Source organism: Ambystoma mexicanum, chromosome 6q (assembly GCF_040938575.1).
Source record: "Ambystoma mexicanum isolate Mex_15411 chromosome 6q, UKY_AmexF1_1, whole genome shotgun sequence".
Lineage (NCBI taxonomy): Eukaryota > Metazoa > Chordata > Amphibia > Caudata > Ambystomatidae > Ambystoma > Ambystoma mexicanum.
Window position 1 is genome coordinate 302,499,266 of NC_090937.1, and position 24,786 is coordinate 302,524,051.

Consider the following 24,786-nt stretch of genomic DNA (forward strand, 5'->3'; position numbering starts at 1 on the left):
GTTGGCCAGCAGAAATTTCTCAAATTTTGTCGGCTCCCTAGTTGCCGCCTTTCTAACTCCCGGGTGTAGCACCCAATGTCTTATTTGAACGTAGCGCAATCTTTCCTTCTCCTGTATTGCAAATACTCTTTTACAGTCCTCTAATGACAACAATTCCCCCTCTCGGAACATATCACATAACTTCCCACATCTCCTTCCTGCCAATTCTCAAAAGCCCCCCTCTCCAGGCCCGGGGAAAAATCGCCATTGCCAAAGAGCAGTGTAAACGGAGAGGGGAAAGAAGTAATTCCCTTGGCCCCTACCATGGAATCCCAGGTGTCCACCACTAGTTTGGTGATAGTGCTTTCATAGAGGTGCCGTGGTCTATGCTCCTTCGGGAGCCAAAGGACTTCTGTGAGGCTACGGTGGGCCACCGATCTGTCCATTCTCACCCAGAGTTTCTCTCGCTGGCTCTCTTCCCCCTGCAGCCATTCCCTGATGATTCTTAGCTGAGTTGCCTCATAATACTGCCAACAATTCGACAGAGCCAGGCCTCCCTCTTGTCTAGATGCCATTAACAAAGCACCCCGCACCCTTGGTCTTTTCCCTTCCCACACAAAATCTTTTGTCAGAGTCCCCAATTCCCTGAAGAAGCTGGATGGAACAGGCTGCGGGATAGCTTGGAATAAATACAACAGCTGCGGAAGCGCGACCATTTTCACCGCAGCAATCTGCCCTAGCCAGGATACTCTAAAGCCTCACCATCTACGATAGTCCCTTCGAATTGCTCTAAGGAGCGGGGGAAAATTCACTGGGTAACACCCTGATATTGTTGCCGTGATCTTTAGTATTTAATCCCGCCTGGACTCCACAATAAGTGAGTGCATTCCCTCATCTCCTCAAGTTCTAGTCCCCTAAGCATTAGATTAAGGATTTCTGACTTGTTAGCGTTAACCTTGAGTCCCGAGGCCTCCCCAAATTGTTCCAACGGGGATAGGCTAACCTGAAGCGACTCTCTGGGTACCGTCAACATCAGCAGCATGTCATCAGTGAAAGCTGCGACCTTCTGTTGTTCCCCCCCCAAACGGGATGCCTCGTATATCTGGCTTTTCCCTAATCGCTTGCAGTAAGGTTTCCAGGTACAGCGCATAAAGAATAGGGGATAGAGGGCAGCCTTGTTTAGTCCCCCTTTGTAAATTGACCCTTCTAGTAGCTGTCCCATTAACCATTATTCTAACGGATGGTGCTTGGTAATTAGCCTGGTCCATCTTGAGAAATTCCCCCCTAATGTCCATCTTTTTCATTACATGAAACAGAAAAGACGACTCCACGCGGTCAAAGGCCTTTTCCGCGTCGAGTGCCACCAAGACCGCTGGGGTGGATGTCCTTTGAACTTTTTCAACTAAATGGGCCACCCGCCTGATGTTATCTGCTGTCTGCCGGCCCTTGACAAAGCCTGCTTGGTCAGGATGTACAAGAGAAGGCAGAATGGCATTCAGCCTATTAGCCAAGATTTTAGTATAAATCTTGGCATCTGTATTGATCAAGGCAATGGGGCGGTATGCCGTTCTCTCTTCCGGGTCCTTATGCGGCTTGAGGACCAGGGTCACCTTTGCTTCTTCCATCGATGGGGAAATTTTACCTGTCCGTCGAAACGTGTTGAATAGGGAGGTCAATTGCGGGGCTAACTGTGTAATAAACATTTTATAAAAGGCAGCGGTATGACCGTCGGGGCCGGGGGCTTTATTCACTGGAAGAGCTCTGGCCACCCCCTTACTTCCTCCTCAGTGATTTCTCTGTTTAAGGCTTCCCGCGTCTCCCTATCAATTTCCCGCAGCTGGACAGATGGCAAAAACCAATCTTGCGCCTCACTAAGGGGGTTTTGGGATACATACAGGGAGTCGTAAAACTCCGCTATTGCCTCCTTCAATTCTTCCCTCTCTGTTACTCTCACCCCACTGGCCAGTTTTAAGGCCGTGATGGCATTTTTTGCCTTTGTTCCCCTAAGTAGCCGTGCCAAAAGCGTACCCGCTTTATTCGCCTTAGCATAATACTTTGTCTCACAGCTATGAGTGCCCCTTCCGCTTTCTCGGTACGTAGTAATTCCAACTGGCCCAGTGCCTTCCTATATTCCCGCAAGGCTATCCGGGATGGGGTTGCCCCTGCTGCCTGCCTAGCTGCCTCAACCTCCGTCTCCAATTGTACCTCCAAAGCTCTTAACTGCTTCACTCGAAAAGCGGACGCAGCAATTAGATCCCCTCTGATTGTAGCCTTAAAGGCGTCCCACCTTATCCCCTCTCCCATGTCCTCCAGCCTATTTATAGCAAAGAAGGTCTTAATCTTCTCCTCAAGTCCTTCCCGAACTACCGGGTCCCTCAAGAGCGCACTAGGGAACTTCCAGCCCCAAACCCCCCTCTCCCTCCTACCCAAATCCATAACCACTGATATCCATAAGCACTGATACTACCTTATGGTCGGCTATTCCAATCGGTCCCACCTGCACCTCCCGGATAGATCCCACTAGCCCTACAGAGACCCATATATAATCTATTCTAGATTGAGATCCGTGGACCCCAGATATGAAGATATAACCCTCCGCATCTCCCTTTACCTCCCTCCACACATCCCGCATCCCCAGGTTCCTAATCTTATCCTTCAAGTCTGCCGACAACACTGCCCCACCACCTGTGAAACTGTTGCCGCTTCTATCCCGTACCCTATCCCATGCAATATTCAAGTCTCCCAATAAGATAATTTGCCCCCAAGATTGTTCTTCCAACACTTTCAATACCGACAGCAGAAATTGCTCCTGACCAGTGTTGGGGCTGTATACCACCGCTATTGTGCAAGGGGCATCCTGACATTTCCCCCTAACCACTAAGTATCTCCCCTCTTTATCTCTCGTGACTGCCTCCACTCTGAAATTAACCGTGCTTCGAATAGCTAGTGCTACCCCCTTTGTTTTACTGTGACCTGAGGCATGCAATATCTGATCAAAGCCTTTCAGCTTCAACTGATCCTGGTCTTTGGGTAGCAAGTGCTTTTCTTGGAGTCCCATAATATCAGGTCTCTCCTTTCTCACAAAAAGTTCCAACTTCTTCCTTCGCAGGGGAGAGTTCAACCCTCGGACATTATGCGTTACCCACTTAAGAAGTTAAGGGTTGCGACTGAGATCTTCCTCTGAACAACTGTCTTCTCTCCTTTCTCCTCCTTGAATGTCTCGCCTCCGCCCCACCCCCCCCCCCCTCCCCACCTCTCTCCCCAAACCCCCCTCCCCCCTCCCTGGAAGACCATCCCCTTCCTGCCTGCTCACCACACCTAACTCGGGCATCCCTGCCCTTTCCGTACCCAAAATGGTTGCTCCTCCTCCGACCCATGTCTTCATTTCTCCTTCTAGAGGCCCACCACCCCTCTTTCCGAGTCAGACTTTAGGAGTCATTGGGAGAGTTACTCCTCTCTTCACTAGGATTCCCTTTTTGCCTCCTCATAACAGCTTTGCCACTTTTCCTCTTCTTCTCTCCCACAGTCGTCCAACTCCATGGATTCAGCCTGTTGCATCCTATTGCACCCCTCGCTCCCGAGCTCGTCGGGGTGTCCTCCAGATCAATGTGAAGTGTGTCGGCCCCTTCCTGCAGGGTCGTCACTCGCTTCTGGGCACCCTCCCATTCAAAGAGTAGACCAAACGGGAAAGTCCACTTATATCGTATGCCCTTCTTGTTCAACACTTTCACTAGCAGACTCATCTGCCTCCTCTTCATGAGAGTGCTAGCCGCTAAGTCCTGAAACAAAGTGGTCTGCTGACCATCAAACATAGGGGCTCGCTCAGTCTCGCCGCACGGAGGATTGCTTCCTTCTAGGCGTATCTAGCAAACGCTGCCAGAACATCTCTGGGTCTCGCCTTCTGGCTTTTGACAAACCGACAGGTTCTATGAACTCAGTCCAACTCAATCTTCTCGGGGTTCCCTTCGCCTAAGATGCCTGCAAAGATGCCCTGGAGAACCTCCTTCAGGTCCTTATCTGGGACCGACTCTGGTAAAGATTTCACTCTAATGTTAACCCTACGGGATCTGTTCTCCAAGTCCTCCAGTTGGACCTCCAAATTCCTCGTAGCCACGCCCAACCTCTCTATGGCTTCGCTGTTAGCTGTGGTTTCCTCCTCTTTCTCTTGGAGGCCGTTTTCCAGGGCATCTGTCCTTTCCCCCAATTGGCGTGTTTCCTGTCTTATCCCTCCTAGGGCCTTGTTCAAATCTGTTCTCATTAGTTGGAATTGGTCTTGAAAAGTCTTCCCCATCCCCTGATCCGCAACTTCGCCCGACTTCTCCCGGGCTGTTCCAGGGCCCTCCCTTGGGGTGTGCACCGGCCAAATTGCAGGTAATGTACCAACCAAGTCACTTATGGCTGGTGCCCCCTTCCCTCCTTTGCTTTTAGATTTGGCAGTCATGTTGCTTCAGTCCCCGCTGTCCTCACAGTAATGCTGGTTCCAAACAAGGGACCGTGGATGAGCTAGAGACCACGGGCCCCTACCCTTCACTCACTGGGGGCTGGGGGGTAGTGTCGTGAAAATCCAAGAAGAGAGACACTCCAGATCTTTAAAGCCGCCAGAGGTGCTGGGCTGAGCCCCCCCTGCACCTCCTCAATCGGGACCGCAGAACTACCCAGGGCACCACCGATCACACTGCCCCCCGTGATGGCACTCTCCAGATGCCTTACGGAAGTCCACTCAGCTCTCCCCGGTGGGAAAAACTGCTCCTCTGCCCATCCTTTGTAGTTGGTTCGCCTATACCAACGGGGAGTCAAGAAGGCCACCCGAGCCCGTCCCCCAGGTCCCACTGCAGCCCGCGATCCAAGCTCACTGCAGGGAGACCTCCATCCCTCCACGCGCCGCTTCTGGTGCCAGGGGGGGACACCCCCCAGGGGGCAATGCTCCAGGCCCCCCCTTCTGCAAACGGGCCCCCTGCAGCCTCTGGGAGGCGGTGCTTCGCCGCTATCAATCTTCTCCGGGGCGCCTTCCTCTTTCAATGCACCCCGGTCTGACTCGGAGCCGCTCCGCCGCACCACGGCCCCTCCGCTTCTCCAAACGCTTTTCCCTCCAGGGTGGGGGGGGGCGGGCCACGCGATCGCTCCACAGCCGCTCCCCTCTAGAGCTCCGCAGGGCACACGGTGCAAACGCGCCGCCTCCTCACCAGCTCCAACGGCTGCACCCGCGGCCTCCGACACCTGCCGCGGCTGGACCCATGGCCTCTGACAGCTTCAAACCGGCGTTCACCGTGGGGTGCTGCCTAGACTTTCCGCCGGCACCAAGTCACTCTCCGCCCTCACCTCACTCGCCAGGGAGCCTTCTTAATTGCCAAGGACACCTGTTGTAGGGGCGGTGGGCAACATTATGGAACTGGGTCCAGAGAGCGCCGTCGGCACGTCTACTCAGTGCCGGCAGCCATCTTGGAATCCCAACGAATTGGACTTTTGTATTAGTTCAGTTATTTCTTGACTGTCAAATTTAAAGTCCCAAGCTGCTTCTGAGGGTATATAAGACTCCATCTGAGCCCCCCCTTTCGATTCGTATAGGGAATTAAAGTGCGCCACTCACACCTACACCTGAGAGGACACTGAATCTGTTATTTTCGAGTCCTCGGGGGTGTTTAAGTCGTTTATTAACTTCCACACTCCTGCTGTGTTTTTCTTAGTGTCTAACATCAGCAATCTCTCCCATCCTGCTGAATGGTATATTGTTTGTACTGGAATAACCAGTTCATATAGCTGTTTTTCACTTTTTTAAGTAGGAGTAGGTTTTGAGGTGTTTTATGTTTTTTCACTTGTCTCCCCAGTTTATTTACAGCCTTCTTTCTTCTGGCGATTTGTTCGTCATAGGCGTGCTTAGATGTAAATGCTGGCCTCTTGGGATTTTCCGTCTTTTCTCTAAAGTCCTGTAAAAAGTATGGGTATATCAGTATACCCCCTCTCAAACATGGTGAGTCTGAGTTCAAAGCCAATAAAGAAGATGTTATAGATGGCAAATTTCTTCTGTTGATACGAAGACAATTTCCTCCCGGGTTCACCTCGAGGTTCTGACCTTCTTGGGGGTGCCCCAGTGATGGATTTCCAGTAGCCCACTCTGCACATTCGAGCTCAAGGAGGTTGTGGTCACTTGTCTCTGTAGAAATCACTTGCAGAGAGATAAATGTTGCTAACAGGTCTTCTGTTGTGAAGATGTAATCAATAATACTTGATTGACCCCCTGCTTCCAAGTTGCAGCTCCGGGTATATCGCCTTGTAAGTAACCATTTGCCATATAGATGTTTCTCTCTATTAACTCCCTTTCAAAGTCCAAACCTCTTCTTACATTCTCTGTGGCTAATTAAGACTTCTTTTTTGGTTCCTCTTTTGTCAAAGCACTCCATATTTAAATCTCCACATAGTAAAACTGCCAAATTAGGCCAGGTTGACCTAGCCTCATCGATTTCCCTTACCCAAGCTACTTCTCCAGTAAACGTTACAAATTAATAGTGTCCGTTTCTTCCATTCCCATTCGGGAAAGTTCGTATGAGCTAATGTAAGTTGAATTTCAGAGTTTGTGTTTGTGGAGGTGATTACTGTTAGACCACTCGATCTTTTAATGGCCATAAGAAGACTTACCATTGGTCGACCCGTGGCTCCTTTTGTTGCAGGATTTATATGGACTTCAAAGTCGTCCAAGACCGGAGTTTCCCTTAACCAAGTCTCCTGGAGACAAATAAGATCGTATTTTGTCAAATTAATCTTGCTTTTGCCAAATAAATGCACAAATCCCCTCGTGTTCCAACTCCCAATGGTCCAGTTCCTGGAGGTGTCTGAATGATTCTTATGCTGGCGTTATGAAGTACCAACCAGCATTCCCACTAGCCAGCTCCAATCTTCCCTTTGGCCACCTTCTGTTCTTCACTTTGCTTCAAAACGACCCGCCTACTTCCCTTGTGGAGTCCAATTTTGAGATCATCGGTACCCTCTTTGTACCTAATGGCTGAGTTGTTAAGGACCTCCGATTTAGCTTGGGAGTCCACCCTTTCCCCTCCCACCTGACCCCAGAGTGGAGTTGTACTTGTGCTTTTTGCTTGGTTTCCCATGTCCTTTAGGATAAACCCATGTACGTTCAGTTTAGCACCTTCTTTAATAAGTATATTCGTAGTGATCCGAGATGTTATATGTAGGATCACGTTGACAAGACTTGTTTCGCTGGGGAACTCAATTAAATCGATGTCCTTGGACCTGACTAGATCCAGAGCCGGGACACATCGCAACAACCTCATTACGTTGTTTCTGTTCATCACGAGACTGACGGCAAATCCTAAAGTTCTTTATAAGGATCATTTAAACACCTCATTTTGTACAGCACTTTTAGAATCCGGCATGGTTTCCTGTTTTACTCTTCTGTCAACTCCGGCCTTCCTACTATTTTCTGCCCATGTAACAGATCTTCTCAAAGCCCTCAGTGAAGCACCACTGGATGTCTTACTTGGGCTTTCCACCTCCACCTCTGTTAATTTCTTCTGTACTACAATGATTCTTCTTTGTTCCATTGTCAAGAAGGTTTTCTCAGTTTTTAGTGGAGATGTTTCCTCAACCGAGTCTGACAATTCGTCGGAACTTTCCGTATTTTGGTTTACCCATGACCTCCACTTCGGACATACCTACTCACGTGTCCAGACGGCGGCCAGGCCACTGAAGGCCCTGGACTTGTTTAAGTCCTTATCCTTGTTTAAATTCGGGACACTACTGGTTTCATTTGGTGTGCAGCTCTGAGGTTCCCTGGCACAGGGGGCTAGTCCACTTAACTCCTCCTGATAGTGAGTATTCCCCCCAGATCCCCTTGAGTCTGAGGGCCTCATTATAAGAAGTGTGGAATGCGTTGAACGGCGTCGGTAATGGTGCCGGTGCCGTTAAATGCATTCCGCACTATTACGAGGTCCCCTCGCGGGACCCGCTCTGGACGTCTGGTTTTTCCAGACGTCCAGAGCGGGTCCCGCGAGGGGACCAGGGAGCTAACAACAGCCCCTCTTGTAATGGGCCCGTTGTTAGCTCCCTCCCCATTCCCACTGAGCCCTACGGGGGCTCGAATGGGAATGGGGAAGGACCGGGCCGGGTTCCCTGAAGGAGGAAATACCAGGTCTCCATACTCGGAATGGCCCGGTATTTCCCCATTCAGGGAAACCGGACCGGACCCGATTTTGGAGGCAGCCATGCCCTTATTAGGCTGCCTCCAAAGTCGTAATGAGGCCCGAGTCTTCTGAGTAAGTTGAAAAATTCATCAGATCGTTTTCTGGGTCGATGTTGGACGTCTCATGCTCTGATTCGTCCTCGCTCAAGATGTCTAGATCAATCCCTGTGTGGGTTGACAAACCTTTCATGCTTAACATTTCCCTTGTTACAGCAGTCCCATTTACTGGTTTCTTAAAGTTTCTTGGTAGACCAAAATTACTTTGTTTACACTTCCTGCTGTCATTCTTTTTCGCCGGATCTTGAGCTGATGTACTTTCTGAGTTGTTAATTTCAGGAGGAGGGAGTTATTTCCTTAAGTAGGTATTTGGCCCCTTTTTGTTTAGAACCATCTCAGTACCTTGAATCGCCTTGGGTCCTTTTTTTAGTACTTTGAACATTTCGTATGTTTTGATCTGCTGGGTTTGTGGCTCGGTCACCATTTTTCTTGATCTTCCAACTTTATTATTGACCGGCAAAAGCTGTTTTTCTTCCTTTTCTTTGTTTGTATCAGGAGCTGTTATCACCGGCTTTGATGTCATCTCAAAAGACTCCTCAGTATTCGTTGTTACATCTTTTCTTATGGCAGTCTCCTCAGTAGTCGTTATTGCATCTTTACTTACGACGACTGTAGATTCCTCCCCTACAGACAGTACTTAGGGGGGTAAAGCCGGTGAGGAAGGTGTAGTAAGATCCTCTATGCGAGTAAGATCAATTTGGGCTCCTGATGGCAGTAAATTGCTACTTAGCCTGTCGGCTCTACATTTTTCTTTTTGAATGATTATAGGGTCATAAATGTTCTTTAAAATTTGCGTAATTTGATCAGTATTTTTATCCAAGTTATACTGAAGAGCAGTAATGAACCCTTCCACAAAGATTATCTTCGAATGCATCATAGGAATTACTGCAGTCTGGTCTCGAAGCTGCTCATTTTGGGTCTCAATCAGTTTCATAAATGGTGACATTGTTATGGCAAATGCTTTAATCAGTCTTGCATCAATTTCCATGTTTCCCTGTGACTGGTCTTCGACCTCCCCCGCAGATTGGTCCATTAGAAGGTCCTCATCTGGCAAGGCTGATGGGCCACAGTGTCTTTTACTAGAGAACCGGGCCTGCTCCTTGGTTTCAGCAATTGTACACCTACTGGGGAGCCCCGCGTTCCTGTGTGATGGAAACTTCTGGTGAAGAGACCTCCCCACACCGTTTGACGGAAACTCATAACCAACCCCTACTGCCTTCAGAGGATGCCTGAGATTATGCGAGGCAGAGATGGTGCCGGAGTGCCCGTCAACCTGAGAGACCCCTTTTGCAGTCGTCGTGTTTGTAGTGCGGCGAAAGGTTTCCGAGTAACATCCCAGTGTAGATGTGAGGCCCATCGGTTTCCAACTTTTATCAGTTGGTAGTGACCTTTAGATTTGGATTGCTGATTAGACTGTGTGGTGGATCCAAATATAAACGGGGCCCTAGGAGGGCTAACAGTAAATTGGTTCCCCTCTCCCCATCCTCTAGGGGTGAATTTGCTGATGGCAATAGACCCCCAGGTTGCGAAAGTTCCCCTTCCTTGAATAAAGTGGGTAAGGCAATTTCCTCCAACGCATCCTCCCCTATGGCTACACCCTCAGGAGTCAGGTTGTTGATTGCCATTTTGTCTATCATGACGACCGTGTCGACCGGCATAACTGATGGGTCTTGCAAATCGTGTGCTTCCTTATGGGGTTGAAGCAAATGTTTGTGTGATTAGGTTACTTTGCTTATTTCTATGGTTGGAAATAACACACCCTTGGAAGTCATTTACGTGGTTGACTACTTAAGTAGAAATAGGAAGAGAGTGAGTAGCTTAGCTGGCTTCACAGGGTTCCTCCCTCCTCTTTTTCACACTCTGTCTGGTACTCCGTGGGTCAGTAGTGCCACCCTTCCTTTCTCAGAGGAGCTGCTTACTTAGGCACTTATCCGCCGTCTCGTGGTGCTTGATAGTAGGTCTTAGGTATATCCTCTAAACCCCCGGCTCCCGGCAAAGCAGCAAACAGTGAAACAGTGGCTGCTAAACAGAAGTCGCCCTTAACGCACACAGGCTTTACGCTGCAAAGGTTCACAGCTTAGGATCCCTGAAGTCCTTAAAGGTACAGTGCCGGGACGCTGGTTGTTGTGGGACTGGAAGTCCTCATTCACGAGTCCCCGCTGCTTCTTTTTCTCATCCTTCCAGATGGCACAATGTGAGCAGGTATCAGCATGGCACGCAGACAGAAGTCGCCCTTAACGCACACTGGCTTTTCCCACCTGACCATACAAGCCAGTAAATGCCAGCTTGGTTCAGTGGTCTACCTTGGGCGTGAAGTAGGTGAAGAGAGGATACAGCCTCTACCCAATAAAGTACAAACAGTACAAGACTGGCCTACCCCCACTACCCAAACCCAAGTGAGAGCCTTTTAGGACTCACTGGGTATTACAGAAACTTCATGGCAGACTATGACACCATAGCTGCCCTCTGAATGCTCTCGCCACTCCTATGAAACCCAAGAAGGTAACTTGGTCTGGAGAGTGTCGGAAGGCCTTCAATGGCTTAAAAGACTCCTTGTGCCAGGCCCCTGTTCTCAGGGCCCCTGATTACCAAAAACCTTTTATTGTGCAGGCAGATGCCTCTGACACTGGGATAGGAGCTGTGCTATCACAAGTTGATGAGAAGGGTAAGGAACACCCTAATGGCTTCATTTGTCGCCAGCTTAAGGACAGAGAGCACAGATGGTCCACAGTAGAGAAATAATGTTTCTCTGTTGTGTGGGCCCTAAGGAAGCTGAGGCCCTACCTCTATGGGACTCACTTCACTGTGCAAACTGACCGTAATCCCTTAACGTAGCTAATGAACATGAAGTGAGAGAATCCAAAGTTGCTAAGGTGGTCCATAAGCCTGCAAGGCTTTGACTTCACTATTGAGCATAGGCTAGGTGTCCAACATAGCAATGCTAATGGGTTGTCCAGAATGTTTAACCGACCTGAACATGAGACTAATCCAGGGGTGCGCATCCAAAGTGCATAGGAAGTGTGGCTGTTGGGCTGGGATCCTTGCCTGTTTCCCTGCCTGCCAGCTTGTCTGACTCTAAGAAGGAGCCATTGGCAAGAGGAATCTCCACTGTCGGCAAAATGCTGAACGTGTGTTATTTCAACTCACAAATTAATTTGGACTTTGCACTTTAACTTGTGTCAAGACCGCGGGTTTCTTGTGGGTCTTGTTGTGGTCTTGTTTGCGAATGCGGATTTTTCAAAGGTTGTGCTAAAACTCTCCTTCTTTTTTGCAGCTCCTCCCTCTTGCCTGCCTGCTAGCTGAAGCCACTTCCATATTAGCACTGGTGCATGCGCATCCCGCGCGTGCATCCGAAGTGCATAGGAAGTGTGGCTGTTGGGCTGTTAGGCGAGGATGCGACGGGCATGGGTACTCCATATACAAAAGTTTTCTGTTTCATGGTTTAAATTGTTTGTATTTACCTGGGTTACAATATTTTCACCAAGTTGAAATTTACTCGTGATTGTTGCCGGAAATTAGCCCATTGTGTTTACAGTGCATCCGTTTGATACCTTCTACGTAAGTTCTTTCTAACAGAAGCACACTGTGCTGTTGTGCCGTCAGAGCGTACGGTCGTAGGGTGGTGTATGTCATGTTGACGTTCCCATGGTAACGCAGGGGCGGGAGGGAACGAGGAAGGGGAAGTGATGTAACTGGGGGCGGGATCGGGGAGTTCGGGGAAGAAGTTAAATAAAGAGGATGTGAGTTTGAAGTGCTCCGTGTCCTGCGTCTTTCTTGCTACGCTGCAGGCCCGCTATGTTACGCGAGACCATCACAATGGCGACGAAGGTGGGATCGGGGGCAGGGCAACGCTCATAGGAGCCCACAGCAGCCCACACCCGCCGAACGCAGCGAAGAAGCTCGCAATAGTGGGCCCCGCCAGCTGGCGTAGTTTACATGCGGCCCGGGCCGCGGCGGTGAGAACACGCCCACAGCGACGTGTCAGTGCCTCGGGCGAGGGCCAACATCCGAGCCCAACACCCACGCCAGGAGCAACCCTATGCGGCGACCAGCCGGGACACAACGCTCACGTGTCCCGCGCTAACGAGAAGAAGCGCAAGCTCAGGAAGCCCGCGAAAGGCCCCAGGCACGTGAATCCAGGAGGTAAGCCCTGCAGGCCGTCTCGGAGCTCACAGGGTGCCGCGTGGAGTGCCAAAGGCCTCCCCCCCCTGAAGGAACTTGAGCAGGGTGCCCCCCCCTCTCTGCAGATGGTGCTTGTGCCCTGTGAGGCGGCCATCCTACACCGACAGAAGGCGGGGCCACACCCTAGAAGAAAGGTCAGAACCAGCCTTCCCAAAGGCACGCCACACAGTTGAGGGCCGGAGGCGGCAACAGAACCCCCATCACCATGTCAGGACAAGACGATGGCCAAGGGGGGCAGGCACAGGCGATCGCGCCCCCAGCACAGGGAACACCCGCACCAGATCATGTGCCCTACCAGCTACCGGATACTTTGGCTGCCCAAATGCCGGAAGCATTTGATGTAACGTACACAAGTAACATGGGCCCTCGGTGGACCAAATGGATCCGAGATTTCGACCTGTACATGGGAGCTACAGACCCAGTCGCAGATGCACGACAGCTATGCCTGCTAAAACTAGCTGTAGGCCCTGCAACCCGAGACATAATCGATGAGATGCCACAAGACTCCATAGACACGATCCAAGGCCTCAAAGAAGCATTAGCGGCATATTTTGCACCCCATACCAATGTAGATTACGAAAGACATCAATTTCATAGCACCAAGCAGATCAAAGGGGAGTCCATGGATGCCTATGTGATGCGACTACGCACCAAGCTAAAGCACTGTGACTTTGCCAACTATTCAAATACCGAAGCACTAAGATCGCAAATCATCTCGGGGTGCGAATCACAGACTTTTCTACGGAAGCTGCTGCAGAAATCTCGCACGCTGGAGGAAATTCTAGCACTGGTGAGAGTAGAGAGAGCCATCGACTCCCAGGTCGAAAGTTTCGGCAAAACCACCGTAGGGGAGACCGTCAACAAATTGCAACTGGAAAGGAAACCCGAAGAACTCTTCTGCTATAAGTGCGGTTTCGAATATCCACATGAGGGTATATGTCCAGCCATAGGCCAACGGTGCACCTCGTGCGGCGAAGAGGGTCACTTCAAGGCGGTGTGCAGACTGTTCCGCGATAGAGGTAGAGACAGGCCCAGGGAAAACACCTCTCGCCCAAGAAGCAGACACGTAGGGTCCACAAGCAACAATCCAGTCCCCACCACAGGGACCACTCCAAATCAACCTGCAGGTGATCAGCGAGACAGAGAGTCCGGAGAAGACCAGCAAAGAAGAAGGGAAAGGAGAAGGCAAGCCATGCATCCAAGAATGGACCGCTGGTCCCGTCGCCACGTGCGATACCTGGTGGAACAGTCCCCCACAGATTCTGACCTCAGCTCATCAGGGAGCGATCAGAAGAGCAAAGCATATGTATATGCACTAGGGAACCACACAGCAACCGCCCACAGCCCAACGCTCATCATCAAACTTCAAGAAAAGCCCATCGAATTTCTCATAGACACTGGGGCCACCGTCAATGTGGTAAGCGAGAAGATTTACAACGATCTCCCTCAAAAACCCAAATTACACCTGGCAACTGTGAACATACATGCATATGGGGCCAAGACACCTCTGAAATGTTTGGGACCATTCAATGGCCTCTGCAGGTACAAGGACCATGAAATGAAGGTACCCATACACGTACGAGCCACCGAGACAGACAGTGGTTGCGTCCTTAGCTTTAAGGCAGCCGCGGACATGGGCCTCATTCATATTTTGTACAACATCATGGTGCACAAGTACATAGACCCTGTTGAAATGGTGAACAACCTATACCCCAAAATCTTCAAAGGGATAGGGAAGCTTCGCAACAGACAAATACGGCTCCATGTGGACGATTCCATCCGCCCCGTAGCACAGCCATATCGAGGGATTCCAGTTACATTTAAAAAAAGTGGAGGATGAGCTCAAAAAGCTACTCGAACAAGACATCATCGAGAGGGCCACCGGTCCCACAACATGGGTCTCACCGATTGTCCCGGTTCCCAAGAAAGGCTCGGATGCCATAAGACTATGTGTAGACATGCGACGCCCTAATCAGGCCATCAAAAGGGAAAGACACCCGGCGCCAAGAATCACAGACATGATACATTTGCTGAATGGAGAGAAAGTATTCTCCAAACTGGACCTACAAAAGGGATACCATCAACTAGTCCTACACCCAGACAGCAGAAACATCACAACGTTTGTTACACATGTTGGTCTCTTCAGATACAAGAGACTAAGCTTTGGTGTGTCGTCGGCCGCAGAAACATTCCAGGCTGAGGTCCACAACGTTATAAAGCACATTCTGAACTGTCTAAATTATTCAGATGACATCCTGGTGTTCGGAACAGATGCTAACAAGCACGATGAGACCCTGATGTTGGTGTGCAAAGCGCTACATAATGCCAATCTCACGCTTAACAGAGAGAAATGCGAATTTCGGAAGAACACACTGAAATTCTTCGGACACATCTTTTCTGAAGCAGGTATGACCCCGGACAAAGTGGCAGCACTTAACGACACGGCAGCCCCCGCCAATGTGTCAGAGCTTCGGTCGTTCTTGGGTCTTGCCAGCTATTGTAACCGATACATTTGAGATTTCGCATCGGTCAGCGAGCCGCTCAGACAACTGACACATCAGGACACCAAATTTGAGTGGACACAAGAGTGCCAAAAGGCGTTCAAACTGATAAGGGAAAGAGTAGCCAAAGCAGAAAACATGTCCTACTACGACCCAAGCAGACAGACTGAACTCACGGTTGACGCCAGCCCTGTTGGACTGGGTGCTATATTGGCACAAAAGGACCTGAAAGACCCGTCGAGGAAACACATAGTAGCCTACGCCAGCCGCAGCCTATCCTCCACGGAAACAGCGTATTCTCAAGCGGAAAAGGAGGGACTTGCTGTCGTATGGGCGTGTGAACATTTCCATCTATTCCTTTATGGCAAACCCTTCCAAGTTGTCACCGACCATCATGCACTCCTGTTCCTATATGGCAACCCACAGGCCAAGATGCCAGCGCGAATCGCTCGATGGGGTCTGAGGCTTCAAGACTATGCATTCGAGATCGTCCACAGACCTGGAAAAGGTGAAAACCCGGCTGATTTTCTATCCAGGAGACCAAGAGGAGAAATTGCCCCAGAACCATCCGTGGCTGACAGATACTTACGATATCTTGTTCACCAGGCTGCCCCGGAGGGAATCAACATGGAAACACTAGCCAGGGAAACGGAAAATGATCCAGCTTGCCGCATCATTTGTGAAGGTCTGGAGTCAGGACAATGGCGAAGAGCAAAAGAAAAGGGGAGAGCTGCCGGCGGTAAGGTGCAGGAGGACGTGGAACGACTATTACAAGTAAAAGACGTACTCGCAATATCAGAGGATCACATGATCCTAAAGGACTGCAAGTTGTTCATTCCAGAAGCAATGAGGGCCAGAGTCGGGGAACTGGCACACGAGACACACCGAGGCATGGTCTCCACCAAACGCATGCTCCGGCAGAAGGTGTGGTTTTCCCACATGGATGCGCTAGTAGAGGCCGCCCTGAGAACATGCCCCACTTGTTGCCTCATTACGCCAAACCGACAACCCGAACCACTAGTCATGTCGGAACTTCCACAGAGAGTAAGGGAAGCAGTGGCGGCGGACTTTTTCGGGCCTATTGACGGAGGGAAGTATGTCCTGGCAGTAATGGATGAATACTCACGGTATCCCGATGTAAGGATCATATCATCCACTGCAGCGTATCATGTCATCCCAGTTCTGGACCACATCTCAGCCTACTGGGTACCACGAGTACTCAAGACGGACAACGGGGCCCCATTCTGTGGACATCAGTTTACCCAATTTGCAGACTACATGGGTTTCCACCACAAAAAGGTCACAGCACTATGGCCTCAGGCGAATGGAATGATAGAGAGATTTATGGCCAATTTGAAGAGAGCCCTCCAAATCGCCCGGCTCACAGGCCAGCCATATGAGCAGGTGCTAAATCAATTGATGAGAGACTATAGAGGAACCCCTCACAGCACCACAGGAAGGACACCTGCCGAATTGATGTTTGGACGCAATACCCAGACACGCATCCCACAAGCAGAAGGCATGACACCATCACCCGCCCTGGATCAAGAGGTGCGAGAAAGAGACGAAGCAGCGAAAGCTCGCATGAAAGAATATACTGATGCTCGCAGGCAAGCTCAGCCCTCCACGATTGGAGTCGGAGATGTAGAAGCGGTGCGACAACCGGTGACACACAAGCACACGGCCCCCTTTCGCGAAGAACCTTTGCTTGTCACCCAGAAAAAGGGGTCTATGATCACAGCCCAAGGGTCCGAGGGGTCCGTCATGAGAAACTCATCTCACTTCAAAGAACTTCCTCCCAGTGGAGCCAGGAGGCTAAGCGGCGGGGTGCAGATGCATCTAGACTACGAGTCGGACGAGTCGGACGACTCCTACCAGGCGGGATCGGGGAGTTCGGGGAAGAAGTTAAATAAAGAGGACGTGAGTTTGAATTGCTTTTGCCTTGTCCTTTTGTATTGTGCTTACGTTTTATCACAAGTCCAAATCGCAGTTCTTGCTTTGTGCTGCTTTATACTGTTTTCAACAGTGTACTTATTTTTCTTACTGTTTTTCTGTTTTGTATTTGTCTGAATGACTGCCCAGTTGCATATCATTATCATGAGTAAGAATTTGCAAAGTGGGAAAAGCCTTTGCGAACTGCCTAACAAGCAAATTAACTCTACTGCAAATCAACCTAGCAATTTGACTTTTCCTTTGCTTTCACCCAGCTAAAAATCACTATTGGCTATGTCCGTGAACAATCCTCCTCCTAGTAGTCATATCCCTATGCAAGAGAAGTTAGCCCTCCCAGTTTCCAACTCTACCCAGGATCTGACTGTTGTGCCCCCTAAGGCTGCTCTACCTGTTACTTATCCCTATACTTTTTCCATCAAAGATGTGAACGACGGTGACGTTATGCCAGTCAGTGGTGACTATCTATCATCTGAGCTCAGTGGTATTGATACGGATGCAGTGAAGTGCTTTGTACCTATTTCTGATACTTCCATGCTTGCCCCTGCCATTATAAATGAACTCGGCAAGAGTGTTCACCTGTCCCTCGGACCTTCCACTCCTGTCTCAAAGTCATCAAAACATCGCAAACAGGTACACTTTCACAAAGTTGACAAGCCTCTGTATTCTGGCTTCTCACTCTCTGCTTCTGATTCGCTATTCACCTTGCCACCTTAGGTGCCTATCCCAAACTCTCACAACACTTTTTTTTCACCCAATGAACCTTACCTAAAGGAACTCCCTGTCCATCATCATCCTACTCCGCCCTTAATGCCCTCTTCCACTCCTGATGATTCTCTCAGATCTGCATGCAAAGGATCTTCAGAACGTTCCTGTATTGATCAGAATTCTTAACCTATTGGATAAAGTACATGAATTCACACACTATGCCCTCAGAGAATTCAAAGAGTCACTGTCAAGTATCAAGGCCAAATGAAGTAAAATGGAAGGCTTTATACTTTCTCAGGAGTTGTGTCACACTTTCCACTCATCATGCCCAGAAAGAACGCTTTTGGCATGTCAAGCGATACTGCAAAAACAGCACTATGAACCTAAAACACCTTCCCAGAACACACAAACACATGATGACACTCACTTGCTCAACACACCGTCTAGAACTTATGTACATGCGCTTCAGCCAGGGAACACACCCTTTGGCTAAGGACATTTAAAAAAGTGATCAGATTGACCTAATGGAAGTGGCTAAATTGCAGCATGATAGATTGTTGCAAATTGAACATATTCTGTATAAGGCTCAGCTGATTTCCCATGATCAAATAGTGGCTGAAGCTGTTTGTGCAAATAATGAGACCATAGTTGAGTCAACTCAGATTCCAGATAGTCCATCTGCGCTTACAGAGATTTTAGACCAACTACTTCAGGCCTCACTTATAAATGAGCAATCCCTGCAACAGTCAACTTTCAATGTGGTGGTAAAGCCTGCACAACACTTCATGTCCCGCAAACCAAAAAAAAAATCTTATTTAAGAGCTCAGAAAAAGAACAACTCTGCATATAGGAGCCTTAAAAACACACCCACTATGGAAATAAAAAATGCAACTTTGGGCAAAAATGTTTAAAAAAGTGTTTTAACCACTAACAAATCAGCCAGCTGAGCGGCATCAAGGGGAGCCGACTGGACACTACACAGTGCCAACGAGCGCCCAGAAGGCATGAGCGAGCGCACTTGAGAACCGAAAAGTCGTGCGTGGAAGACATGACATTGCTGGTAGCAGATGCGGAATAGTATGGATGCATGGCCTTGTGAAGTCACCCGACTGCAATCGGATGTAACAGGGAATATCATCGCCGTGATATTGGGAACCGTGTACAGCCACAGATCTGGGCAGTAACGAATGCGTTTAGAACCTCTCCCTGAAACAGCTGACTAATAAGGCGGTCAGGCGGCTCAGCAGTGGAGGTCCCCTAACACGGCGTTCACTGGGAAATTGACATCGTGCATAGCAACATTGCAGTTAGCGAGGAAGAGCGGGGCAGTGATATTACAACCGAAGAGAGAGAAGGCATTCTGGTAATAGGCAGAAACAGCAGATTTACGACATAGTCAGGCTCGCCACAGCAGTGGGTTGTCAGGAGTGGAGTGAAGACACTGTGTGCCCGCAGGGAGACACGGACAGTGCAGGAAAATATGAACAGTAATACCCAGATGCCAAATGGACATGTATAAGCGAACAAGTGACCTGTGCAGCTGCCCAAATCACGTGCAGTGGAGATCATATGTACTAACATCTGCAGTGTGGAGCACATTAACTGGAATTGATTCAGTGGAGGCCAGGCAGTGTAATCAGCCTAAAGGTGGACAACTGACTGTGGCTGACACGTGTGACCGGAGGTGTGGCAGTTTGTCCGCAAACAGAGCATCATACCACTGAACACCCTGAGGGCTTGAAGTAGGCCCATCAGCACCGTAGCTATGGACGAACAGTCCCGTTGGGGCACACGGCAGTAGGTGCGCAGCAACAGGAGTTCAAACAACACTTGTACGGCCCCCTGCGGATTTGGTAACGTGCTGCACCCAATATAGCACGTGTGCAACACCTGGGTGGTCAACTCCCAGAGCGCAATGATACCAGTGGAGCGGAGGGTTATTTAGGATAAGTCGGATGAACTTGGAGAACTACGGGTGTAGAAAAGCAACCCTGCTCATTGTGATGTGTAGAGACTCATAAGAGGCACACAGGGTAGCGGCGGGGGACGGTGAGGCAACCGCGCAAGTGTGGGCCAGAGCGGCTGCATAGCAACAGCAAAGAAGAAGCCCCCAGGAACAGAACAGATTGCCCCCAACACAGGAATTGAGACTTATCTCAGAGTAGTGCCTGACACGACTGCCTTTACACGTGCAAAGATGGCATCTAGTTGGCCAAAGCCAAGGGGAAACAATCAACACTATAGGAGTTCACTAAATCACCACCAGCAATGGAAGGGGGCTAGACCTAAGGGACAGCACACACAACAGGAAGAAACCACAGCCCACAACGACAAACAGATACTAGATGCTATAGTGGAATTAAAAGTATCTTGGGAGAGCAAGATGGGTGCTGCTATCCTGGAATTGAAGACCTTGCTTGAGTTCAAAATGGACACAGTAAGTGTGGATGTAAATCTACTACGACAAGATGTCCGAGCGCTAGCCGAGCGCACAGGAAGCTTGGAAAAGGAAGTGAAAGCCAACACAGGGACATGCTCGACCAATGCCAAGGAGATCCACACGTTGCAACAACAAGTGCACAATCTCGAAAGCAGAGCTGTAGAAGCAGAAGGGCGTGTGAGCAGAAATAACGTACGCATTGTGGGACTTCCGGAAGGCGAGGAAGGATCGGACCCGACAAATTACGTCGAGAACATGTTATTGCAAGAGATAACCGGCGGAGCACTCAGCCAGGGGTCTGCTGTGGAAGGAGCGCACAGAGCCTTGGTCAGGAAGCCGCCACCGGGAGCCCCACCGCGGCCAATCATCGCTAAAATACTGAATCAAAAAGACAGAGAGAAGGTCTTGGAGCATTTCCGCAAAGGGGGGACGATAAGCAGAGCATCACCAACCATAACGGCGTACCCGGACTACACCCTCTTGGTGCAGAGACAGCAGATGAACTATGTGGCAGTCAAAAGGAGGCTGCGGGAGGCGGGCCACAGATACATTCTGCTGTATCCAGCGAAGATGAAAGTGCTCCATAAGAACAAGGCCTTTTTTTGTGACTCTCCAGAGGATGTGACGGCATTGCTGGGCGCAAGGAACTGCCCGTCAGGGTCAGGAGACCATGTGGAGCGTCAGATGGAGAAGTGATCCAGTACCTTTGCAGGGCCATATGAGCTGACATATAGTTCCTATGAAGATAAGTACAGCACATACATTGACCTTGGGACTAGACTATAATCATGCATTAGATCCGAACCCCTGATCTATAATATATGCGGAACATAGTTGGCCTGAGATGTGAAAGTCATGCAGTGCTTAACATATAGAAATGTATGACAAACTGTAGCTTCAATGCAGGAACAGAGGAGATGCACCTTTACCCCCAGTAGTTAGATTAGTTAGGATATTAGTAGTATAGTATCCCCCTGCTGGGTGCTGAGTATCGGCTAAGCCACAGAAAGGGACTAGTTGTGCGGTAGCCTGAGATCCAGGGATGGAGTTGGGCAATTGTTTGGGGAGTTGGCTTAGTTGGGGATGGGAAGGGCGGGGGGCGGGAGGGTAGTTGGGGGATTTGCAGTGTTATTTGTTAGGGAACGAGCTTACACACACGCGCGTTGGTGCTTAGAGCGTGAAACGAGGAGGGACAGAGGTGGAGACTAGGAACTGCTGAAATATGGGGGACCTTAAGATATTAACCTGGAATATCAGGGGGTTTAACAGTTACCTGAAGAGGAACAAGATCATGATGTACTTAAGAAGGCAGAAAATAGATATCGCCCTAATGCAGGAAACACATCTCACGAAAGAGAAACAAGAGGTGATACAGAGGAAATGGAAGGGGACCACCATAGGTTCAACATATTCCAGAGGGGTGATCACTTGGGTGGCACCACATGTCCCCTTCCAGTTGCTACAGACCACAGTGGAGGCGGATGGGAGTGTGGTGGCAATACGAGGATTGATAGAAAACAGAGAAATATGCATTATTAATACAAATGCCCCAACCAAGACACAGTGGCTTATTTCAAGACTCTATATAGTAAAATGAGTCCGTACCTGGGGGCCAGGGGGCAGTTATATGGGGAGGAAATTAGACAAACCCACCCTCGCTGCTAAGATACTAAAGACCCTGTTGGGAGACCTTCAGCTATAGGATATGTGGAGGCTACAAAACCCACACAATAGACAATACTCGCATTACTCGGCCCCACAAAATTTGTACACACGGTTAGGGTTGGACTATATGTTTGCCTCACAGGAGATGATGGGAGAAATATTGCTATCAGAATGCAAAGCGAGGGTCCCCTCGGACCACTCGCGATTGGTTTTAACATGGCAATATGTGCCTCCTAGAGCTAGGATCCCAACATGGCGACTCAGAGCCGAAGCATTGAAAGACACAATGTTTAGGGAGGACCTGAGAGAAGACATTGTAGAATACTTTGAAAATAACACTGGGTGCGTTGAATCAGCCGGTACCCTATGGGAAGCATTTAAGGTGGTGATGAGAGGATCAGCTATAGCCTAATCTAAAGGGCTGCAGGGAGGCATATTACGGGAGCTGCAGAAGGCAGAGGCGAAACTAGAGACAGTCTTAGGTAGAGGGGTAACTCCCGGGAGGATGCTGAAACCATAAACCAATTGCAGCAGGAATGTGTAGGGCACTGGGAGAGATTATGCAACTTAAACTATGAGAAATATACAGAGAGACAGCACGCTAGGGGAGACAAGCAGGGGAGACTGCTGGCATGGTTGTATAAAAGTGAGACCCCGAGACCAACGATCAGAGCAGTAACGGGAGAGGTGGACAAATATTAGATACCCAAGAGGGCGTGAATGGAGAGTTCTTTGAATTCTATAAACGATTGCATGGGGACGCAGGAGGGGGTGAAGGGAGCGAGATAGTGGAAACATAAAGGATATTGGCTTACCAAAATTAAGTGCAGAAGAGCGAGAGGACCTAGATGCCCCAATTACACTGGAAGAACTAGAAGCGGTGGTTGAGCAACTACCCACCAGTAAAACCCCGGGTGCAGACAGTCTCCCCAGTGAGTTCTACAAAATGTACAAGAAAGAAGTGCTTCCCCCACTGCTGGCAATGTTAAATGAAGCATTTGAAACAGGAATATTGCCAGAATCCCTGAGAGAGGTGATCATTATCCCACTCCCCAAACCTAATAAGCCAAGCACGGACTGCGGGTGGGTCGTACAGACCGCTATCGATGCTGAACCAGGACAGCAAAATACTCACAGCAGCATTGGCAAATAGAATGAGATGGGTCATAAGTAAACTGATAAATCCCGATCAGACCGGCTATGTCCCATACAGGAGCATATCCGACAACCTCAGATGGCTCCACCGGGTCATAGAGCACACAGAAGGAGACTCGAGCGAGATTGCAATTGTATCACTGGATGCAGTGAAGGCCTTTGACTCCGTTAGATGGCCTTGGCAGATGGCATCCTTAAAAGAATATGGGATGGGACCCAGGTATCTGAAGTGGGTGAAATTATTATACAGCTCACCGTTAGCCAGTGTCAAGACGGGAGCGATCATCTCGGAGAGATGGCAACTCAGCAGGGGCACCAGACAGGGATGCCCTTGGTCCCCGAGGCTGTACATTCTAGCACTAGAACCCCAGACGATATACCTGAGACAACAACACGAGGAAGTGGGGATCTACACAAAAGGGGGACCACACTTGATTTCATTATACGCAGATTATACGTTGTTATTCTTGAAGCACCCTAAGGAAAATCTGCCACACATCCTAGAGGTAATGGAGCGATTTGCGTCACTCTCTTGTATTGCAGTTAATCCTAAGAAATCGTGTATATTCCCCTTGGGGAGGTATATAGGGATCCCGCGGGAACAACTGCCAGTCTTACAAATACCCTGGGAGACCAGTACTTTTAGATAACTGGGGTTTGACATCTATCACACAGTGGAAGCAGAATATAAATATAACACTGAGAAAGCGGTATCGAACATTGAGAATAGCATGAGGTTCTGGACTAAGCTCCCATTGGCCATGATGGGGTGGGGGGCGTTGTTGAAGATGGACATATTTCCTAGGCTATTACATTTTTTTTGGGAACATACCATACATGATACCTAAGCGGTTCTTCGCCAAACTCCAGAGCATATGCAGGGGCTTCATCTGGCATGGAACTAGGAACAGAATAGCCCTATGGAAATTACAGAACATGTATGAAAAAGGGGGGTACAAAACTGCCTAACTTTGAGATCTATCATTTGGCCAGTCAACTACAATACGTGGCTTAATGGTTAACTGAAGACTCGACATCAGAGTCCAGACTGTTGAGATCTGAATGTGCCCGTTTTTTAAAAAAGAATTGATATGGCTGCCCAAACCTGAGCTAAAAGGGCGCCCGGGGATGTTGAAACTGGGATGGAAGATATGGCGTAAGGCTTGTCAGGCCATGGAGAACCTGACCCCGTGTTCTCCGCAAGTACCGTTAGTGGCATTGACCGGAGGTGACGTGCAACTGAGGATGATGATTCGTAGGCATTGGGAACCTGTGGGAATCGCAACAATGGGAGACATATGGCAAGAGGGAGAAATAAAGGAATTTGAGGTGCTGGTAGAAGAAATGGGTTTACACTTAGGGCAGTACATTACCTATACCAGATTGGTACGGCGGGTGAGAGAGACATGGTCTGAAATAATGCTGGAAGATCCACCTGACACAGCCATTGAAACGATGTATGATGTCGCAGAGGGGGGGGGGGGGCATAAGGTTTCCTGAATCTATGAGCTACTGATGTCCAGGGTGGGAAAGGAAGTGGCCCAGTTAAGACGGGATTGGGAAGAGGAGGCAGGGGAACTCATGAATGACGGGTTATGGGAGCGGGTTCAAGGGTATCACAAAAAAGTGTCTAGAAACGCGAGACTACAACAAATACAGCTATATGTAACCCACAGGGCATACATGACCCCCCAGAGGATAGCTCGGTTCAAGAGCACTGAACGACAAACATGCCCCAAATGCGGGGAAGAAAACACTGGGATGATATAATGTTCTGGGCATGTCCAGAAATTGGAAAGTTCTGGGAAGAAGTAGCCCACCCATCAAACGAGAAAGGGATCAAGCTAAACGTTGAATCAGTGTGGGCATGCATGTTAAGGGGGTTCACTAGACTGCGTAAATTGAAACATGTGAGCAAACTTAAGGACTTGGCTTATATACTTGCCAGGCGCAGAATT